The sequence below is a fragment of the Erinaceus europaeus genome, chromosome 3, assembly GCF_950295315.1.
Source record: "Erinaceus europaeus chromosome 3, mEriEur2.1, whole genome shotgun sequence".
Lineage (NCBI taxonomy): Eukaryota > Metazoa > Chordata > Mammalia > Eulipotyphla > Erinaceidae > Erinaceus > Erinaceus europaeus.
The window spans coordinates 108,875,926-108,889,025 of record NC_080164.1 but is presented as its reverse complement, the minus strand read 5'-3'; the positions used below and the strand labels follow the sequence as shown (position 1 = coordinate 108,889,025).

The following is a 13,100-nucleotide window of genomic DNA, read 5'->3' as shown; positions in this document are numbered from 1 at the left end:
TCTACTTGTTTTGTCCTTGTTCTCATGAAGTGTTGGGGATGGAACCTCAGGCATGTCAGACAGGTGCTCTCTCTATCCAAAGCATCACCAGTGCACAGAGTGCATAAAGCCATTCTGACATTGTTTACACTCCAAATGTTTTGTGTGCATGATAGAACCTAAAGAAAATCTGAACTAGGTTTGGGTGTTTTATGCCACCAGGTGACCCACTCTGGAATTTCAAAAAATTACTTCTGAGCAAGAGGACATAGCTAGCAGTGCTGAGCAATCCATCTTCCACTCACGTTCCCTTTTTTCCAGCCTTCAGGCTGGAATTTTACAGCCTTCAGGCAGCAACAGCTGTAGCCTCTAATTCGTGGCACCACTCCCCTTCTCAGACTATAAACAACAGTCCTCCGACAAAAGAAAATAGTTTCTCTTTGGGAAAAGAGAGGAGAGATTTGAGACCACAGTGTCTTTGGGTGAAGGTCCAGACAACTAAGAAGTTTGACAGCTAAATGAATTCATTATGCAGACAGTATCTTAATTACCTCTTAGACCTTTTTTTTTTTAGAAAAAAAAAAAAAGAACATTATGCGTATTTGAAAGCCTTCGAAATATTACTTTGCTTTTTTGCATTTCATACTATTAAATTCTTCTTGTAAGGACTACACATCATTATTATGGAATAGGATTTTCAGAGGTCCCTAGTTCAAGAGCTGAGCACTGTTCTATCTCTAAGAAAGTCCCAGTGATAACCACCAGAGTTCTGTATCCCCCTCCCCTCCATTGGAAGCTTCTCTATTCTTTATCCTTCTGGGAGGATGGACCAAAATTCTTTATGGGGGTGCAGAAGGTGGGAGGTCTGGTTTCTGTAATTGCTTCTCTGCCGGACATGTACATTGGCAGCTGGACCCACACCCCCAGCTTGTTTCTATCTTTTCCCTAGTGGGGTAGGGCTCTGGAGAGATGAAGTTCCAGGACACATTGGTGAGGTCACCTGCCCAGGGAAATCAGCATGGAATCATAGTTACACCTGAAACTTGGTGGTTGAAAGGTGGCAAGATGTAAAGCAGGACAAATTGTTTATTAAACAGGAACCCAAAGGTAGGAACAGAGCAGATTCAATTGGGGGGTTTTTGGATGAGAAGAAGCTAGAACATCTATTTTAGGTATGTTCCTAGAATGTTCACAGCTATGACCATGGACTATGAGCTCTGACTGACAGGGATTTAGAGATTACACAGGCTCCTGTGCTAAATGTTAATATATATGCAGTCTGGGTCAGATGGATGGGGTAAACAGTTAATGGTATTTATATACTTTCCTCATGTTTGGGAGCTAATTTCTGCCCTAATCCAGCTTTCTAGTCCTATTCTTAACTCTGACACCATCTTCCCTGATAGTAGTTTTAGTCTACCTGAATGTTATCTATCCAATAATAAAGAAATGAAAACATTTATGGTATACTGCACCAAAGCAAAGGACTTAGAAGAGGGAGAGCACAAAGTGAAACATGGACTGGACATGGTGTATTGTACCAAAGCAAAGGATTCTGGGAATGGGGGAAGGAGAAGAGGAAGACATTTTCAGGGCCTAGTACATGATGAAATTGTATACATATGTCAGTGATGGCACTGTAAAGTACTAACTCTCTCAATAAAAGAAAAACAAATATTTAAAAAGTACAAGAAATACAATAAAAAACATTAAAAAGAGAAAAAGAAAATTAAGGGGAAAGACTAATACTTGGCCTGATAATTGGGTGATGAGCATAAGAAACATCTCAGATTCTTTACAAAGTGAGAAAGAACAAATCTCCCACCAAATCTACAGAAGTTTTCTACATCATGAATCAATCTTCACTAGCTTTCTTCTGTATATTCTTAGAAACTGAGATCTTGGGAGCTGGGCAGTGGCACAGTGGGTTAAGCACACATGGCATGAAGCGCAATGGCCGATATAAAGATCCTGGTTCAAGCCCCTGGCTCCCCACCTGCAGGGAGTCGCTTCACAGGTGGTGAAGCAGGTGTCTATCTTTTTCTCCCCCTCCCTGTCTTCCACTCCTCTCTCCATTTCTCTCTATCCTATCCAACAACAATGACAGCAACAACAACAACAATAACAACAATGATAAACGACAAGGGCAACAAGAGGGGAAAAATAAAAATTAAATTTAAAAAAAAAAGAAACTGAGATCTTCAAGTGAAAAGACATCTGATGAAAGTCATCCTTGAACAGAACCATTCCATTATTTGGTTCTACATTTCCTAGGGTTTTTTTAAATATATATCAATATTAAAATAAAGGAACTTTCTTTGCAGACCTACTGCATTGATTTCCTTGAACTTCCATGACAAAGCACCTAGCATTTGTCAGCATAGAGAGACAGAAATGTATTATTCTCTCTTATTTCTGGAGACAACTGTTTTGAAATCAAGATGGCAGCCATGCTGCCTTTGTGTTCTCTGTAGAAGAATCCTTCCCAGACTCACCCAGCTTCTAGGGACTCCAGGCAGCTCTGGTGTGAGGCAGAATAACTCTAGCCTCTGCCTCTGTTTTCTTGATGTTTCTGTGTCAATTTTTGTCATTGAATTTAGGACATACCTAGTAAATACCCTCTTCATTTATCTCTGTTGTATCAAATATAAAACAGAAAGAAAAAAAAAAGGCTGCTAGGATTTATAGTGCTGGCACCAAGCCCCAGTGATTAACCCTGGTGGGGAAAGAAAAAAAAAAAAAGGAATTTTGTAAGTTTTCTCAATTACCAAAAATGGAATCAGCATATGGTTCAGTGACTAGGTGTTGTTTTTTTTTCTTTTCTTACCCCTGAAGCTTGGGGACCAGGCTTGAACCAGTTTCTTTTTTTTTTTTTAATCTTTATTTGTTTATTGGATAGACAGTCAGAAATCGAGAGGGAAGGGAGTGATAGGAAGGAAAAGAGACAGAGAGACACCTGCAGCCCTGCTTCACAATTTGCAAAGCTTTCCCCTGCAGGTCGGGTACTGGGGATCGAACCTGGGTCCTTGCACCTTGTAGCATGAGCAGTCAAGCAGGTGTGCGACCACCCGGCCTCCGCCTTGAACCAAGTTCCTTTAGCACTGTGTTGTATGTGCTTGGTCAGGTGCATCACTCACTGCCCAGCCCCTAGTAGGAATTATTAAACTATACCTAAGAAATCTTAAAAATTGAGATAATGACCAGGTAGTTTTATTATCACTTTTACATATGAAAAAGCTGAGGTTCCAGAAACCTGTTTTATTTGCCCAGCATCTCATGCATGGAAAGTAGCAGTGGTTAGAGTCAGACATCAGTTTAATAACTCCTCCCTACCCCATCAGTGCAAAGGACTGTGGGGAAGCAGGGAAAGGGAAGGAACTGGCGGGGGGGGGGGGGGGGGGGTAGGTGTTGTGGTCCTGATGCAGTATGGTGGAGACCTAAATTGGGGAATGAGAGTGTTCTGCAGTTACCTATAATGGGGAAGATGAGTGATTGTACCCATGTGGCAGAAACTGAACTATAGAACATTAACCTCCTAATAAAATCATAAAAGAAAAAAAAAGAAACCCTCAATTTCCCAGAGTCCTCAGTCCTCATTACAAGACTCATTCTGTTCCAATCTGATCCACTTCCCTTCAGTCTCCTTTAAATTTGCCCCCAGGCTTCTGCACTAGCAACTGACAACTGATGCAGAGCTATCAAGATTGTTGCAAACTGCCACCATAACCACTCTAGCAGAAACTCCAACTCCCAAAGCTTGAGGAGAAGGAGGAGTAATAAAAATAGGAAAACAAAGCAAGCAACATGCAAGACATCTGTAAACAGTGCAATTGGATTTGAGAGGTACAGGAAGCAGATGGAATATGCTGAAATGCTTCTCATGACATTGAAAACAAAAAGTCCTTTATTAAATCAGAAAACCTTTTAGAACTTGGGTCTTACAAATGAAATAAAAGCTTCACTGGGTGCCTGAGGCTCTGAAGACCCAGGTTCAATTCTTTGTACTACCATAAACCAGAGCTGAGCAGTGCTCTGGTAAAAAAAAAAAAAAAAAAAAAAAAAAACCTTTGCTGGAAAACATACCATTATTAGCAAAAATATACCAGAAATTATTTGGGTTACTAAATGAGCTTACTTTAGGAAAAACTTATTTCTCTTTTATTATTATTTTTTTTAAAAAAAAAAAAGGTGTTTACTTTCTACTAAAGGGATCTTCATCATTTTAGGTGACTTTGCAAGTAAACATCTGCAATGTGTCATTCGTATGCCTGTTGGTAAGCAGAAGGGAAACGAATGGATATCTCAGCCCTTAAATACTAAGGTGTTTGGGATATTAGAAGGATCAGTGAATTGACTAATAAATCTATCTCTTGGTACACACTTAATTTAAAGAAAAATGTTTAGAATTAAAATATTAATTAAAATGTTAAGTACACATAATTAAAATGTTAAGTAAACATAATATGAAGCGCAAGGATCATGGTTCGAGCCCCCTGTCTCCCCACCTGCGGGAAGTGGGGTAGGGGGTGGGGAGGGGTCAGCAAAGAAAGTCTGCAGGTATCTTTCTCTCTCTTGTGCTATCTCCCCTCCTCTCTCAATTTCTCTCTGTCCTGCCAAATAAAATGGGAAACATGGCTGCCAGGAGCAGTGGATTTGTAGTGCCAGCAGTGAGCACCCAGTAGTAACCCTGGAGGCAAAAAAAGAAAAAGAGAATTAAAATAATATTTAGGGAGTCGAGTGGTTATGCAGCAGGTTAACCGCATGTGGCCCGAAGCACATGGACCAGCATAAAGATCCCAGTTGGAGCCCCCAGCTCCCCACCTGCAAGGGAGTTGCTTCACAGGCGGTGAAACAGGTCTGCAGTTGTCTTTCTCTCCCCCCTATCTCTTCCCTTCCTCTCTCCATTTCTCTCTGTCCTACCCAACAATGACAACATCAGTAACAACAATAATAATAACTACAACAATAAAACAAGGGCGACAAAAGGGAATAAATATTTTTTTTAAATAATATTTATTAGTAGTCCCTTAATCATTCAAAATGGGGTTCCTTTATAGATTTTTTTTAAATCTTTGTTTATTTTATAGAAAGCCAGAAAATGAGAGGGAAGGGGTTGATAGAGAGGGAGAGAGACAGAGACATCTGCAGCACTGCTTAAACATTTGCAAAGATTTCCACCTGCAGATAGGAACCAGGGGCTTGAACCCAGGTACTTGCACATTGTAACATGTGTGCTCAACCAAGTGTACCACCACCACCTAGCCCCCCTTCTTTTATAAGAGAAATAGTTCTTTTCACAGATCGGGTTTTTAAGATTTTTTTTTAAGTTTGAATTTGCAATAAAATTAGAATTCAAGGAATCTACATGGAGCATGGAGTTGCTGCCATCAGCTGGGATGGTGGGGGCGGGGGGTTTGTGGGTATGCGTAGAGCTGAGAAGCCCAATGTGGGGCAGTCTGGTGGGCCTTATATAGTGTACTGGCACTTTTATTTGAAGGTATATATTTTCCCCCCAGCTTATGCATACATGTGCACATGTGCTCTATCTCATGGGCGCTGGTCTGTACCTAGGCTCTGTACCTTTGTTAGGAAGTGCACCACCCGAAATGAAACGAAGGAGTCTTATGAGCTAGGAAAGGTATCACTAGAGTATTGGAGCTGAAAAGTTGACATTGTCATGCCTGGCTTCTCTGGATACAGTTCCAATTGAAACATGTTGAGGTGGCACTGGTTGCATTGATTTTGTTGAGATCAGCAGATGCAGGATCAGATGGCATGGATCAAGAGAAGCATTAAGGAAAATGAGCCATGTTCCAGAGGTCCTAGAACTGGGAGAAATATGGGTTTATAGGGAATGAGGAAGGTTCCTTGCTGTATTAAATCACTAATGAAATATATAATATGATATAATATAATATGATATGATATAATATAATATAATATAATATAATATAATATAATATAATATAATATAATGTATTGGCTATTTCTGGTACAAGCACAGCATTTATGACCCATGCAGAGATGTTGCTGGTTAGATGTGTCCAGTATAGACAGGAGTAAGTCTTCATATGCAGGCGAAGGATCTGCTTATTCTCAGCACATCCCTGTCTTTTTCAGCAAGGTAAGTTCTTCCCATGAGAGCAGGGGATCAGGCCTCAGCATATTTCCTTCGATAAGTATTACCCTAATTTTATAAATGGAAAAATTGAGGTCTGAAAATTTGGGTTATTTTCCCAGGATTAGTGAGTTAAGCCAATAAGACACTATCCCAAGAATACCTGGCAACCAGAACTTCTGTTTCACTGGGCCTGTTGTAACTTAAGCTTTCTGAAACTAACACTTTTCCTATTCAGCTGAAGAGCTTCCAGGCATCGCAGGCATGTTATGATAGACCAAGACATTTGAAGTTTTGTGTTTCCCCTGCTCTTTCTCTCTCTTTTATACTTCATAAATAGGGGCAGGCGGTGGCCCATGTGGTTAAGTACATGTGTTACTATGCTCAAAGACCTGGGTTCAAGCCCCTGCTCCTCACCTGCAGGGGTAAATCTTCATGAGCAGTAAAGTAGGTCTATAGGTACCTGTTGCTCTGTCTCTATCCTTCTCCATCCCCTTTCTCTTTAATTTCTCTGTCCTCTAAAATAAAGTTAAAATATTAAAAGATAAATAAACTTCACAAATATACTATTTTACATAAATTATATAAAATATATGAATATAACTTTTACCATCTCTCTCTATCTCTAAATATATATATGTATATATATCACTCAAGTTGATAGATTTTCAAGTGAAGATGAATTAAAGTAAATCATCTCCCCTCTACTAGTTCTGAGTCTCCTCCCAAGAGAGTGGATCATTTTTTGCACATTGGTCTCAGATTCATGTTCTCTCTCCAGAGAACTGCTCCACTAGGGAAAGATAGAAACAGGCTGGGGTTATGGATCTACTTGCCAATGTCCATGTCCAGTGGAGAAGCAATTATAGAGGCCAAACCTTTCACCTCAGGAAGCCCTGTAGAACAGTCTTTGTGCCACAGACTCCATTGACCATCAGGTGAAGTCTAGACATTTATAAAATTAATTGAATAAGATTGCAAGACAAACTGTTTGATTTAAAATTCAGTTACCAAGCTACTAGAACAAATTCCCTAAGGTCATTCTTCCATCTCTGATTTGTTCTGTGCATTTATGGTTTCAGGTCTTACAGACAAACCTTGATCCATTTGGAATTAACTTCTGTGTATAGTGTGGGATAGTGAACGAGCTTTATTTGTCTGTGTGTGACTGTCCAGTTTTCAAAACACCATTCTGAAAGAGTGTTCACTTTGTCATGAATTTTCTGTCTATGTGTGTGGGGGGGTCATTTCTAGGTTCTGAATTATTCTAATGATATAGATATCTTTTATTTCAACACCATTCTGTTTGGGTTGCTATAGCATTCTAATGGTGCTGGAAGAATTGTACTAGAATTGCTTTAAGGATTTGGGGTCTTTTGTGATTCCATATAAATCTCAGTAGTGTTTATAAAAGTTCCTCTGGAGTTTTGATAGTCACTGTATCAACTCTGGATATTGCTTTGAATAAAATGGCCATTTTAAGAACTTTAACTCTTCAATTCATAAGTATGGGATAGTTTTCCATTACTTTGTTTCTTCTATTGAGTATTGCTATTAACAGTGTCATACAGTTTTCATTAACATCCCTTATAAAGCTTATTCTTATGTATTTAATTCTTTTTAATTCACTTATAAGTAAGACACTTTCTTGATTTCTTTTTTTCTTGTAACTCATTACTTCCACATATTTATTTTATATGATGATGGTTACTGTTCTGATTTATTGTTTCTTCTAGCTTTTAGGAATCTTTAGAATTTTCTCTACAAATACAGTCATATCTTCTTAGAATAGTTATAGTTTTATTTCTTTGTTTCCAATTCAGATTTGCTTCATTTCTGTTTCTTGTCTAGTTACTCTGGCTAGGAGTTGATTGGCAGTGGTATGCCTCCTCTAATATTTATCCAACCTTGACATTCATGGAGATAATAAAAATATGTAAGCATAAGGTTGTTGTAAAAGTTGATACTATGCATAGCATGTGATTTACATAGTGCTTCTATGCCTTGAATATAGCAAAAGCTCAATACTTTGTATTACCTCTATAGTAACGTTCTCTACCATCATCACTCACCTGAGAACTATTAAAGTGACTTCATACTGATTTCTCTTTTACTTGTAAGCTTTCACTGCCTAGAATCTTGCAATTAACTTTTGAAAATTCTTCCTGGTGATTAATAACACCATAAAATAGATTTCTTGTGAGAATGGTGAATATAGTATGATCACACTCATAGACAGAAGTTGAAAAATAAGAACAGAGGGGGAAACACAAAGCAGAACTTGGACTGGAGTTGGTGTACTGCACCAAAGCAAAGGATGGGGCAGAGTTGTTCATGTCCTGGAACATGATAGTAGAGGAGGATCTAAGTGGTGGGGGTGGGGGCATTTAGAGTGTTATGTGGAAAACTGAGAACTGTTTCACATGTACCAAGGACTGCCTTTTACTGTCAGCTGTGAACCATTAATCTCCCAGTAAAGGAAAAATATTTATAAAAGTAGCTTCCTCATATTCTGACATCCACTTGTAACTTACATTTCTATGTTAAAATCGTGTGAAGTACAAGCAAACTGTACAAATTATCATTTGCTATCCAAGCAATGCTAATAGCAAAAATTTCTACTTACCTCTTTACTGATGACATAAGAAGCACTGTGCTAAAAATGTACAATCTTGGGAGTCGGGCTGTAGTGTAGTGGGTTAAGCACAGGTTGTGCAAAGTACAAGGACTGGTGTAAGGATCCCGGTTCCAAACCCAGCTCCCCACCTGCAGGGGAGTCACTTCACAAGCAGTGAAGCAGGTCTGCAGGTGTCTATCTTTCTCTCCCTCTCTCTGTCTTCCTCCTCCTCTTTCCATTTCTCTCTGTCCTATCCAAAAACAACGACAACAATAAAACAACAAGGGCAACAAAAGAGAATAAATTAAATAAATACTTTAAAAAAATGTACAGTCTTTGTCTTACCTTTAATGTTCAAAACTCTACAAGTAGGGTATTAAAGAACTCATGTTCTAATGAGTAAAACTGAAGTTTTGTGCAGTTTGATGAAGTATTAATGTTCGTGCAGCATCTGTGGAGCAGCACTGGGTCTGAGAAGCTTACCCTTTAGTTACTTTTTTTCTGCTTGCTCTTTATCTAGTTCAGTATGGGCCCTGGTAAATTGCTGTCATTAGTAGGGATGTTACAAGAGAATGTGCTTGAAATAGAACAAGGTCTTCTGGGATACCACTTATAATACTGCTGCTGTCCCTATAATGCTGAGATCCCCTAAGGAATGAAGTCTACTAAATGAGATACCAATTTTCACTTTAAAACTTTTCAAGAAGCAAATAAAACTCACATTATGATATTTTCCTTTATTGCATTAAGTGGTACTCATGTCTTGTTACATAATTTTACAATATTACATACCCATTAAGCATTATTGGTAAAATTATGATTGTTCTCATTATGGGATGTTAGCTTTGCTTAATATATCACTTGGATATTCACTAACTAATATATTGCATATACCACTAACTTTGATATCCATCTGGCTTATAGATGACATAGTTAATTTAACATTTTATCTGCTTTAATATCATATTGCTTCATTTTCTATTTGGCATGTGCTTCAACATTTAAGTGTATAATTTGATATAAAAAAGTGATTGCTTATGGGCATGGAGAAAGTTGTAAAAGAAATCTATCAGCAGACAGATGTATCACTCTGCAGAAATAACCATATTTTACAGTAGTGACCTAAAGTGAAGATATGTATTGAAGAAATATGTTAGGTTTGCTTAGATAAACAAGAGTCTTGGCTCAATTAAACAAATGACAGGGAAAAAAGGCATAGAAGACTTCCCAAAGCCTATTTTTTAAAAATTTATTTATTTTCCCTTTTGTTGCCCTTGTTTTTTATTGTTGTTCTAGTTATTGTTGTTGTTATTGATGTCGTCATTGTTAGATAGGACAGAGAGAAATGTAGAGAGGAGGGAAAGACAGAGGGGGGAGAGAAAGATAGACACCTGCAGACCTGCTTCACTGCCTGTGAAGGGACTCCCCTGCAGGTAGGGAGCACTTTGTTCCTCGTGGGTTTAACCCGCTGCACTACTGCCCGACTCCCCAAAAACCAATTTTTAGGAGATGGTTTATTTATGAATCCATTTCATTGAATTCTATCTTCCATAGTAAGAATGAGTTTCCATATTTTTAATTACCTGTTAATGTATTAAAGTGAACACCTTTCTACCTGTGGTTCTGTCTTTGTCATTAAAAACCTCTCCAGCTCTCAAGCATCATGATGAATGTTTCCTTATCTGTCTGATAGGGAATCAGAATGTGAGAGATTCCCTTTCCTCTCCCAGGATGCGTTCAGAGTCAGTAGGTTTTAAATTTATGTATGAGATCATTTTTGCCTGACTCACCAATAGCATGAATTTTAATACTCTCTCGCTGTGATTTCTCTTTCCGGAGAAGGAACTTCCTGTAATTCCCTCATAGTGGCCTTCATTGTGCCACATCCTTATCAGAGCAGTTACTCCAGCAAATCTCCCTATCACCCAACCCAGAAATCCCAGAACATTATTCATGGCCTGTCCTCTCCTCATGTGTTTGCCTCCCGAATTGGTTAGCTTGCAGATTCAGCTGCTTTCTTTCTTCTGTTGCCTCTGATCTCAAATATGTCTTTCTGCTTCAGTGAAACTCCTTGCGTCAGTACTTAATTTCCAACCCGATTCCAGCTACTTATTTCTTGCTATAGTCTATTCCCAGCTGTGTTTTGAACTCATTTTCCACCTACTTTACTTTGTTTTCTTTGTTGGGAGACTAATGGTTTACAGTCAACAGTAAAATACAATAGTTTGTACATGTGTAACATTTCTGTTTTTTGTTTTTTTGTTGTTTTGTTTTGTTTTTGGCCTCTAGGGTTATCACTGGGGCTTGGTGCCTGCACTACAAATTCACTGCTCCTGGAGGCCATTTTTTTTCCGGGATCCTTAAGCAGGTCCTTGCACTTAGTGGCTGTACCACTCACTGCCCGGCTCCCATATATTTACATTTTAACATACATTCTACAACTGGACACTTCAGCTACTTCACCTCCCAGAAGTTGGGGTAATACCATAGTTTCTAGACACATGCTAATATTACCTTCTGCTTCTGTTCTTTATATTGTTTGATAGCTTTCTGTTTATGTACCTTTTGGGACAAAATAATACAGGTGTATGTGTGTGTGTGTGTGTGTGTGTGTGTATGTGTGTGTGTGTACATACAAACAAAACTATGTGTCTAGAGTAATGATCCAAGTAGAACTGCAGAAACTTTAGCTTAAGAGTGAGCACAGATGGAGTCGGGCTGTAGCGCAGTGGGTTAAGCGCAGGTGGCGCAAAGCACAAGGACCGGCATAAGGATCCCGGTTCGAATCCCGGCTCCCCATCTGCAGGGGAGTCGCTTCACAGGCGGTGAAGCAGGTCTGCAGGTGTCTATCTTTCTCTCCCCCTCTCTGTCTTCCCCTCCTCTCTCCATTTCTCTCTGTCCTAGCCAACAAGGACAACAACAATAATAACTACAACAATAAAACAACAAGGGCAACAAAAGGGAATAAATAAATAAAATAAATATTAAAAAAAAGAGTGAGCACAGATCTTGCATGTTTTAACTTATAATTCCCTCCTGGCATAGAACAAGACCAAATCTAATGCCCTCTTATGTAGCCCCAACTCTCCATGAGAATTTTTCTTGCTCTAAGACTTTGTATATAAGCCTGACACTGAAAATCATATTTACTGGCTAAACATTGCCTGAGAGCTGGAGTCCCTGCTCAGTTCCAGTATTTTTTCAATGTTGTCTCCTCTCTCTCTCTCTCTCTCTCTCTTTCTCTCCCTCCCTCCCTCCCATCTATCTAGCTATCTGCCTACCTACCTATGTATCTATCTATCGATCTATCTATTTCTCCTGGAAATTAATACTTTAGAAGGCTGGTTCAATCATGGCACATGTTGCTGGCTAGGCTAATGTGAACCGTCTCCAGCACTCTGCGTAGTGGTTCATCCCCTGTTCTGCAGGAGGACTCCACAGAAGCAGGCACAGTTAGAGAAGAGAAAAATGTAAAACACTGTCATTAGGGGCACTTGTAAATATAAGGAGAAAGTATAGTGCTTGGCCAGTCATTCGTCACTTCAGGTGTACTTCAGGTAAATAGTTTACAGGAAAATTGCTGGCATTTTTGAAAGTGAAAAAGGCTTTTAGCTGATTACCTAAGGCTCATAGAACTAATTTTATCATCATTGAAACTCCGTGTCATTTTCTTCTAAGTAAACTTCACTTTGAAATGCATCACTTCTGTCTGGGATAGAATAATCTCCAGACTTTGGTCTTGAGTTGCTTCCATCGATTTGCTAAACAACAATGTGATTACATAGTTCCAAGAAAATCTTATGCTCCAATTTCAGCATTCTTGTGTCAAAGTCACCTTTCACAAAAGCAGGTTGAAACTGGATGGAATGGGGGCCTTGGAAGAAAGAAATTGGGGCAGAAATCCATTTACCTGACATCTCCCAGGATACATCTGCAAGTCCATGTACCCTTTCATACAATGAGACCCAGAAAAGAAGAGGCCCAGAAAAACAGCTCACTTGGATAGTACACTGCTCTGCCAGGTGTGTTCCCCAGGATTGAGCCTGGCCCCACTACACTGAAGGGAGTGCCAGCACTGTGGTCTCTCAACTCTCTGCTTCTCTGTCTAACAAATAAAATAATAAAACTATAAATAAGGAAGAAAGTTGAGATTTCACTGACTTACAGTGTCCCAGGTGGAGTTTGGGGCTATTAAAATGTCTGCAAATAACTTAGAGGATTCACCCCTCCAAAGCCCTACCCCACTAGGAAAAATATGGATCCACCTGCCAGCACCCATGTCCAACAGAGAAGCAGTTACAGAGCCAAAACTCCCACCTTCTGCACACCGTAAAGAATTTTCATTTATACTTGCAGAGTGGGAGAAGTGATGGGCAAAGATGACCA

The 13,100-nt window shown here is 39.2% G+C and overlaps 1 protein-coding gene across 1 annotated transcript in view; it reads left to right on the top strand.

Annotated features, from left to right (window-relative positions):
* The window catches only part of GRID2 (glutamate ionotropic receptor delta type subunit 2), a 1,638,698-nt gene that overhangs the window by 1,452,025 nt on the left and 173,573 nt on the right, over nt 1-13,100 (top strand). The gene's annotated exons all lie outside the window — the stretch shown is intronic.